Source organism: Montipora foliosa, chromosome 7 (genome assembly GCF_036669935.1).
Source record: "Montipora foliosa isolate CH-2021 chromosome 7, ASM3666993v2, whole genome shotgun sequence".
In the NCBI taxonomy this organism is placed as follows: domain Eukaryota; kingdom Metazoa; phylum Cnidaria; class Anthozoa; order Scleractinia; family Acroporidae; genus Montipora; species Montipora foliosa.
Genome location: NC_090875.1, coordinates 1,993,452 through 2,002,998, shown reverse-complemented (window position 1 = coordinate 2,002,998; position 9,547 = coordinate 1,993,452). Strand labels below are relative to the sequence as shown.

The window sequence follows — 9,547 nt, the reverse complement described above, 5'->3', positions numbered from 1 at the left end:
TCAGAGATACAGCCGCATCACAGAAATACATGTTTCATTGTATCACTGAAATGACTATGTAATTCTACAGCTGTACCTTACTCAAGTTCCACATGACGACACAAGAAGCAAAAGTATTGCTTACCTGTTGCGAGAGCTCCATTGCTGTCACCAGGCAAAGAAACAAGTAAACCTTCAGCAATTAACACAATAGTGCAGACATCACCACAACAAGTTATAATTTCTTTCAGCATTTAATTCAAGGTTAAGAAATCACATTACACGTAATAATACCACGTTTTACTAGCAAGTGTCTTGAGAGCTGATGGGATAACCATGTTTCCTTTGTCGTGTTACGTGTACTTTTCATAAGTTAAAGCATGTGAATTTTTAACTGCCTTTGCATGCATAAAATAAAGAGGAAACATATGGACATTAGCATTTCCATATTTGGAAATCACATTGCGACCCAGTCTCCGTGCGCTACCAGGAGGTAACGCAACAAAAGCCCTGAGCAATATTGAACACATTTAACAAGTTAAAGAGTCGTTTATTTGTGCTGCCATTCTCTCCAACCATATTGCTTTTTTCATTGTTAATCTCCAGCTGGGGTCAAATTTACAAGACGGTGAGGATGAATCACCTTGTGATAAGTTGGGTGCCCCTTCAGGCCACTCTTTCAGAAAATGGTTGCCCACACTTGCAAATTAGGTGCCCCAGGCGACCATTAGGCAGCAGCCTTGACAGTATGAAGGATATGCACCACTTTGGCAAGAAAGCACTGCAAGAAGCAGGAACTTGAATACGAGACCTACAATTGCACTTTGGGTTAGATCACCGCTGCTCTACCGACTGAGCTACAAGGTCATTGGTTCTCACAGCCTGCTCCCGTCTGACTTTGTAGCTCAGTTGGTAGAGCTTTGAAGAGAATTTACTCCGTCGAATGTCGACAGACTTCAGATTACAGTGGTAGTTTAACTGACCGATCGCAACGTTCATGACATTCACAAAAATAACTCTGTTGTGATTTCCATAAATTTATAATATTTTTGATCGTCAACGGGCGTAAAATGTAAACATCAAAGAAACAAACCCATTCGAATTCAGAGGTTATTTTTCCTTCACTTTTTTGCCCATGTTTGAATAAAATGTTACTATGAAACAGTCATTTGCGATTTATAATAATTTTCTGGTCTTACAAAGCGAAACAATTTTCATGCATGTGTGTTAACTGCGTTGATTATATGCAAATTGCAATCGGACCGACGACAGCGTTTCACAACTTACTGTATTTACTCGTGTTGAAGTCAATCCCGTGTATAAGTCGACCCCCCCGCCCATTTTTGATGGCAAAAAAAGCAATTTCTTAATTTCTTTGTTAAATGTTCATGGGACACTAATCTTGTATTCCTCGACTTCTGGAACTGTGGATACACACAAAAAAAAAGAGCCCTTAATAGATTTGTGGTTCAGCACTTGTTGTATATGCGGGCATTTTGTCCTTGAGTTTCGAAAAAGTTCTCAGAAAATCGAACATGTAAACCTCAAACTAACCTGTTGCGTTGTTCAAGGATAAGGGCTTTAGAGGATAAGCACAACATCACAGAAGCAGGAGTCAATCTTTGAAAATAACTTGCGAACGATGCAAAATGTGCAAGGTTTAATTGGTCCTTGACTTATAATTTCTAACATGACAAACAAAACAAAGCAAAACTCATAAACCAAACAATACGAAGTTTAAGTGAAGCTATGATCTTCACAGTTACGAACGCAATTGCTTAGAGAAGCCTGAAAAATTCAGGACTTCAACGGGGTTTGAACCCGTGACCTCGCGATTCCGGTGCGACGCTCTAACCAACTGAGCTATGAAGCCACTGACGTTGGGAGCTGGTCATTTGTGGGTTCTAATGGTCCCGTGAGGAATGAATCAATGATGAAATGGTATATGAAATGAATCATATGAACTGCGGATATGAAATCAGGTGAAGCTACAGTGCCGCTCGGAGATAAGCGAACAACGCAGACGCAAAATGAACGCACGCGATACACGGTTTTTTTGACGCGTCTAAAATTGCGTATCGTATACGCGTTTGTGCCTTTGTTATTCATAACCATAATTTTGCTTTTCCAGTATTGTTTGCGGAACAAAAGAATAAATTGCGTGACTGCCGACAAGTTGAAAATTTGCATACGGTATGTGGCTTTGATTAGTGTCAATTTCGATCCGCAAATGCCACCAATGAAAGCATCCACAGGGCATTATTTTGTCGAAGTTTAATACCCTTTACATGCAACAAAGGTCTCGAGAGACGAGTGAAATTAAATCAGCAAATTATGACCCGAAATACCAAAGACATGATTTTTTTCAGTGTTTGCCGTGACGCGTTATTTACAGTCATTTCGCGATGACTTTTTGCCAACGCGTGCAAAGTCCAATAATTCCTTGTAGAAAAATCAAATAAATTCGATTGGCATATCATAGAAAGTTTTCAAAAAATATTTTCTTTGTTCTTTTTTCTGTCCCGAATCACATCACGATGGCCTCTCGCCGGCGCGTGCCCAGAATTAACCCAATAATTTTCCTTGCAGAAAATTTCCAAATAAATGTGATCAGCGCATCATTGAGCCTTTGAAGAAAAAATTTGTGTCTGAAGTGAAAGCATTGTATCCGTTGAAATCAGAAAATCGTACCCAACAGGACCGGAGATACCGGTGTTACATGAATTAAAATCGTATTGTCACGTGCCGGCAAAAGTGTGTGATTTCACTGTCGGGCTGAAAGTCCACGCCAACAAATCATTCTTTACTGCTGAATTTACAACAAAACAACTCAAGCTGCAAAATTCTCAGCCTTAAATGATGAATTTCTGTACAAAACTGCTAATGATGAGCCCTTTGCTAAAGAGTTGTGTTGTTAAGTTCAACGAGTGACAGACGCAACGGCCTTGGACCCGAAAGTTGTTTGTATTTTTTCACCTATCGGTGAGCGTCACGCTTTACTTAAGTATTCACATCCAAAACGACAAAAGGAGTGAAATACTCAACTTTAAATGATGAATGGCTGTACAAAACTGCTAATGACGAGCCCTTTGCTTACGAGTAGTGATGAGTAGCACAATCATGATGTACATTTGTGTAACATAGTGAAATTTTACAAAATTTTTCATGCTGCCATAAAATTGGATGAAAAGGAACCTGACAAAATCAAATAGCCTCTTAAGCTGATATCTTAATGTAAAATGAAATTTTTTGTACTGATGGATCAAAAATAAGCAATTTTAAATTTACCCATGACCCCTTGCAGGCATGGTAATTTCCTCATTTTGCCTAGATTACCCTAAAAAATTTTGTTAAATAACCCGAAATATTCTCATTTTTAACTTTGACATTACAGAAATGTTAATTTCAGAGTTGATTATATGCTTCGCTTGATTCGCAATTGAGAAATTCCGGCGAAATGTTCCACATGGATTGCAAAAAACAGGGGAAAATGGGCTGAAGTCCAGAAAAAACTGGTTTAACTGGATAAAAACAAGTCAAGGCCTGGTAGCAAAGCTTGCTCTGAGGGAACGTTTCGAAATGTAATGGCGAATCTGCAAGGAGAAACTTTTGGTTCTTTCACGCTCTAAATTCGCTTTGTCAACCTCTGAACGTCAAGAAGTGTTTCAGACTCACAAAGAGGTCTCGTTCTTTCACAATTTGAATTGTTTCTTTCTGAGCTTTGGCATGTAATTTGTACATGAGATGAGCATTCTGTTTTTCTTTGGGTTTTGTAATGTGAGCTCGGACAAGCAAGATACAGAGGACATTTTGCGAAGCTGTGCTTTGGCTCTAAGGCAAATTGTAATGGCGGACAAAGTGTTTCAGACTGAGAAAAAATGCTCTGGCTTCTCGTGTGCTGAGAAATTTTCGGTAAAACTTTCTCCAAAGCAACTACCACAAATGAGCATTCTCAAACCATATTTTATTCTGCCTAACCACAAAACATCCGTGGGTTACAGACGCAAATTGCAAAACAGCACTGAAGATTTTAGGAGCGTGACACTCAAGACTGTTGTGCTTTTCGGCCTCTTTTCTCCGTCATTGGTGAGAAATTAACCACATTTTTTTTATTTACTGGTTGCAACATTGTTTATGTGAAATATGTTGTCGATTTTGTTGTGAGGAATAAAGTACAAGCCGTCTGAAGAACCTTGTTGTGCTCGTCTTACTAGTTTGCGTGTTACGCGTGACGCGCCATTTTTTGTCCCCAAAGTGGACAACCGAATCCGTTTATTCTAAACTTAAGCGACCGATTTCGCTAATCTACACAGTAAATGTTACTTAATATGTAAGAAGCATATCTGCGAAATGTGAGTGGCTAGCACTTTTTACCAGCGGAGATATGGCCTGAAGTGTTCGTTCAAGATACTGGTTTCCCAAATGTACATCATGATTGTGCTACTCATCTAGTGTTTTTTTAGTTTACGACTAAACGGATGCACCGGCACGAAGTTTGTTTTGATAATATCGCTCTCAACGCTTTCATGTAAATTTCGATGTTAAAAAGGTTCTTATGTGCAGTTTGTCGCTAGGTTTATATTTCTCCAAAAGGAAACTTGATGAATTGGTTTTTTTTGGCTTTGAAACACAAATATCCAGCCAGAAGGACTTTGCGCCATAAGAATAAGCATATGGTGAGATTTTTTGCGCACCGACCAGAGAACACCCAAATTATTTTCACATTCACTACACCGCAAACGATTGAGAAAAAACAAAGACAAGGCAACAAAAGAAAGACAAAAGGAGAGCTCATAAATACTAATGAGCCTTTTTGCGTATGTGTTGACGCGCATCCGCGTTTTATTTGACGCGTTTACGCGTTTTGCGTATGCACGTTTTTTGCGTATATTTTGGTTCGCTTATCTCCGAGCTGCACTGTATGATCTTCGCAGTTGATTCATTTCATATACCATTTCATCAATACGAAGTTTGCAAAAGCATTTAAATCAGCCAGGTTTGTAAAAAGAATAAAAAACAATCATTACCAACCAGCATTTTCAGGTAACAGGAGTGACGATGCTTGCACGCAAGCACGGGGTATTGCGCCAGGTTACTAAGCTGTTAAACAATCGCGTTTTATTTGAAGAAACAGAAATGCCTTTAAAGCTTTCCGCCTTTGGAAAACAAAAATTTCCAGTGTCTATTTCATATTTGTGCTTGTGAATATCTTCAACATTTACAGTTGAATAAATCCTTTTTCATTTCAACTGGAAAAAGGGAAAAAGCACTGACGTTTTGAAATACTGTACATGTAGATTAAATAAAACTAGATGCCCATTTACAATCACTTGCCTTCCCATTGAGTGGCTTCAGAAGCTTCAAGTTGCAGAGGCTTATTGAAGACATCTCTCTTTCTTCGCTCAGCTGAAGGCCGCGGTTTGTTTTCTCTGAAAGCTTTATCTTGCTTTGGTTTTCGTAGCTTTCTGAAAAACCATCACAAAAACAGCAAAATATGACTAAAACAGAGATGTGTCCAGGTTTTCAAATTTGGGGGTCCTCTGGACCCCTTTTTGAAAAATTTGGGGGTCCATTGCAAAATTTTGGGGGTCCAGCTAATTAATATTCAAGAATTAATATGCAATCTATTTATTACCTCTTAGTTGCTGCTGCAGTACCCTTTCAGATTTCTAATTGCAAAAAAATAAAGTCTTATCCCTCCCAAAGAATATGTACTTAAAATGATTAATTTCTTTGAAACCGTTGTGCCTGTTGATTCATCGATCAAAGTGTATGGGCTGTCAAAGCTCCATCGATCACATCTGAAAATGTCTCGAGGAATAGAATCCGTTTATGCTGTAGGAACTGTTGGCTCCAGTTGATAAATGATCTAGATCTCCACAGCAAAAAAAAAACAGAACTGAATCTCAATTTACCGTAAAAGAGCATCATTTATTTTAACTACACTTGAGGTGTTATTTAGGAACAAAAGAGTAAACAAATGTAAGCAATCAATACACAGTTCATCGTCGGCCTGTGCGGCCGTGACTTCGCCATGGGCAATGTTAATAACCAAACGATTTAATACATTCAATTTTTATGTTTAACACATTAATTTTCACACTAACTCCAAACAAAAGTTGCATAATTTGCAAAACAGACAAGTTACGTGCAAAACAAGAATTGAGACAATGACACGTGCGCGCCTGGAATTAATAGGGAGCTTAAGCAACAACAACAGCAACGACAATGAGAACGTCATCTCAAAATATACATTTGCGTTAATGTAATCGCTTCGTTACTATTTCAACCTTTTTAATATGACGGGAGTGTGGTAGTTCCTCAAAAATGACGCTGGTAGGAACGGCGCTCAATTTAGGGCAGAAAATGAAAATTTATCCTCAAGTAATGACGTTGTCCATAAAACCTCAAATTTGGCTATTTCACGTTGTAGTTTTGCTGACGACGGCAAAGAAGTGGACAAAAGTGAAAAATGCACGTGCAGGGCGTGCAAAGCTATTGTTTTTGCCCACTAAATATGCAAATTTGTGACGTTTTCGTTGCCGTCGCCGTTGTCGTTGCTTAAGCTCCCTAATATCAACAGGGTCGCACAAAACAACAATTTAACATACTTTGCCTTTGGATTCTCTGTCATTTCAATCACGATAAGCGAACTAATGCTTGAAATTCACTTGGAAAGCATGCAACAAACTGAACTTCGACTGAAATGTTTTATTATCACTGGCGGCAGATCGAAAGTGTCGCCGATTGTCTCACGTAAAAAACAGCTCAGATCTTGTCACGCAACACGTGCGAATTCAAAACTGAACTTATGAAGCTGGACATAATGGTTGACAAAATGAAATTATTCGACTACAAAAATCCGAAAATAACAGCTTACCTTGAAATTTCAGGAACTCGATCATTTCTTCGATTTTAAAATGGGAATGTTCAATTCCCTGTGAAATACGGCGTTCGCATGTTGAAAAAGGAAGGTAAGCTGTTATTTTCGGATTTTTGCCCTGAACTGTGTATTTCCGTCCCGCACAGAAACTGTTTCACAGGCAAAATTAAATACGCACGCCCCGGTACAAGTGGTTCTGTTGATTCGCAATTTTACGTAGAGATGCATTCGCGCATTTTTCACTTTTGTCCATTTCTTTGCCGTCGTCAGCAAAACTACAACGTGAAATAGCCAAATTTGAGGTTTTATGGACAACGTAAGTATAACGTAACGTAAGTATATTTTAGTTGCCGCGCGCCGAATGCTAAATAAGGGTGACAAAAGGTACTTCATCAGTTGCTCCATAACTTATCTTATCCTTCAAGAGCGTTTCATGTACGTACCGTTTAATCGTCTTGTCATCGTCTTGCAGTTGTTTAGTTCTTGGCTTTCCATCGTCACCCGATTCTCGATCGCGACTTCTGTGGGTGACAGCCGCCAAAAATGCACTCTGGGATGTTCCCCACAATTCAATACGAACCTAACCGAAGCGATGTAAAAAAACTAGACGCTCCATGAGCGTACAATGGGTCGCTAATGGTACGTGTTACTCAAAAACAGAGGGACTGAGTTGGGTGGTATTGAACTGTAGCGTTCCAGGAAAAGTTTTTCAAGCCTGGAGGTATTAAGACCATTTAAGGGGTCACCCAGAAGTTGTACCAGCAGAGGCCCTTTGGCTCCCACCTTCATACCACGAAACAGATCTTTTTCTGAGGTTAAAAACCTGGCTACCAGCCTATTGATCATTTGTCAAAAAGAAAAAATTCCCGTCATCTTTAGAACAAATAGGCGCGCATTGCTACGTGTGGTAGTGCAGTAACACTGCGCTTTATTCCATATTGTCAACTGAGCTGCGTTTTGTCTTCAGGATATTCAAGTCCAATATGTAGCACTAATAGTACACGACATTGTTTTGGTATTGTATATCATTGTCGTGTCATGGTAAAAGTCTTATGTAAATAGCCCCCTCAGAAGACATGTAGTTACTAGCAAAGAACTAAACCCAGAAAGATTGAAGAAAATAAAAGGGAATCGAGAAACATTGCCTTCTAGGCTCCAAGTTCCCTCACAACTTCTTTTCACTACAAGTTTAAGCATGCACTCTGAACATCTGACAGCTTTGAAGTACCAAAGTTCACTGAGATTAACCCTGTCCGGCGGGGTTAGTATCTGGATGGGTGACCCACAAAATATACCACTTCGCAACAGAAGCATAGGACCGAAAATTCTATTTTAGCGCCAAAAAATGCGAACTAAGCAAGGTACAGATTTTGTTAGCTTGCTTTATGCAAAAGTAAATGAATATTGATACACAGTTTTTAAAAAGAGCAGAAGGAAGTTTTCAGGACGATCGATCGAGAATAAAATGTTTTGCCATCAGCAACAAAATTAACGACATGAAAACACATTAATCTTGAATCACGAACGTGAAAAGTTACCATCAGCGAAAAACATTCTGCGAGATTTTTGCTACGTTCAAATTTGTTATTGTACTTTTGGCTGCACAAGTAAATCACAAAGTCGAAAGTGACATCGAATTCAGCGGGCACCGCAGCGTGTTTACTCTTGAAAGAGTGAAGCATGTGTGTCAAATGATGGCAAGATACCGGGTTTTTAATTTTGTTAGTTTCCTTTTTCTTTCAAGTGTTATAAAGTTTGAGAGAAATGTGCGAATTCAACACAAAGATCACAATCGTCCAACTCTGGAGGTTGACCATTGCTTCTGCAAAGTCAAAAATTTACTCTCCAAGACGAGGTTATTAATCACCAGGTAATTCCACCGTTTTGGGAATAGCAGCTACTTTATTATTCATCAGCGTCATAATTTTTTGCCGATTTTGGGGCTCATTTTGCTGAAACTCAAGCACGCTTCCAACAGATCTGTTTATTTTCGTGACTTATGCGCTGCTTACAGTGTACTACCACAAAAATCCTCCCGTATGATATTTCAACACACGTATGCAAATTTGTTAAGCTCGAAAATTACTCAACGTGATAAAATTCACAAAAAGGTGGAAATCTCACAAAAGTCTTTTCCAGCGAAACATTTCTTCGTGCAAACAAAATATTTGCTATTAGAAGCAAAAAACCCTTCCTTTTTCAATTGCGTGCGTGCAAACAAGACACACAATCGGTGTCACAAAGAATATGCAATTAAATAAATTTCTGACAGTTCACATCAAACCCTTTTCGAAAGAACCTTGACCGTACTGTAGTAATAAAGCACAAAAGAGACAACAAGCTTTCATTGAAATAATGTTTCACTGTCACATTTCCAATCTTTTTTTACCTTTGCAGAGTTGAGTACAAAATAAATGTTACTTGCCAGACAATTTAGATGAGACTTCAGTAAACACTTTGATGCACTGAAGGCGTTCGATTCCTTCAATGTTTGCTAAATCCATAAAAGAATTGCCATTTGATCTCAGTGTTGTATATAATACCAAGTTAGTAAAATATTAGACACAAAGCTCACTTGTCATTGTGTAAATAGTATGTTACAATTTTATACCTAACGCTTAACGATATCTTACAATGAACTATTACAATACATCACTTACAATACATAATTATAATAAACTAAAT

The 9,547-nt window shown here is 38.6% G+C and overlaps 1 long non-coding RNA gene across 2 annotated transcripts; it reads right to left on the bottom strand.

Annotated features, from left to right (window-relative positions):
- Positions 1-237: 237 nt before the first annotated feature.
- On the bottom strand, positions 238-7,394 carry LOC138010646 (uncharacterized). Of its 2 annotated transcripts, none has more exons than XR_011124516.1 (3): positions 7,306-7,394; positions 5,314-5,444; positions 238-790 (listed from the first exon to the last, which is right to left on the bottom strand). It is a non-coding gene; the product is annotated as an uncharacterized lncRNA (long non-coding RNA). The 2 variants fall into 2 exon arrangements; XR_011124517.1 differs by lacking the exon at positions 238-790 and adding an exon at positions 802-1,664.
- Between the last annotated feature and the right edge of the window lie 2,153 nt (positions 7,395-9,547).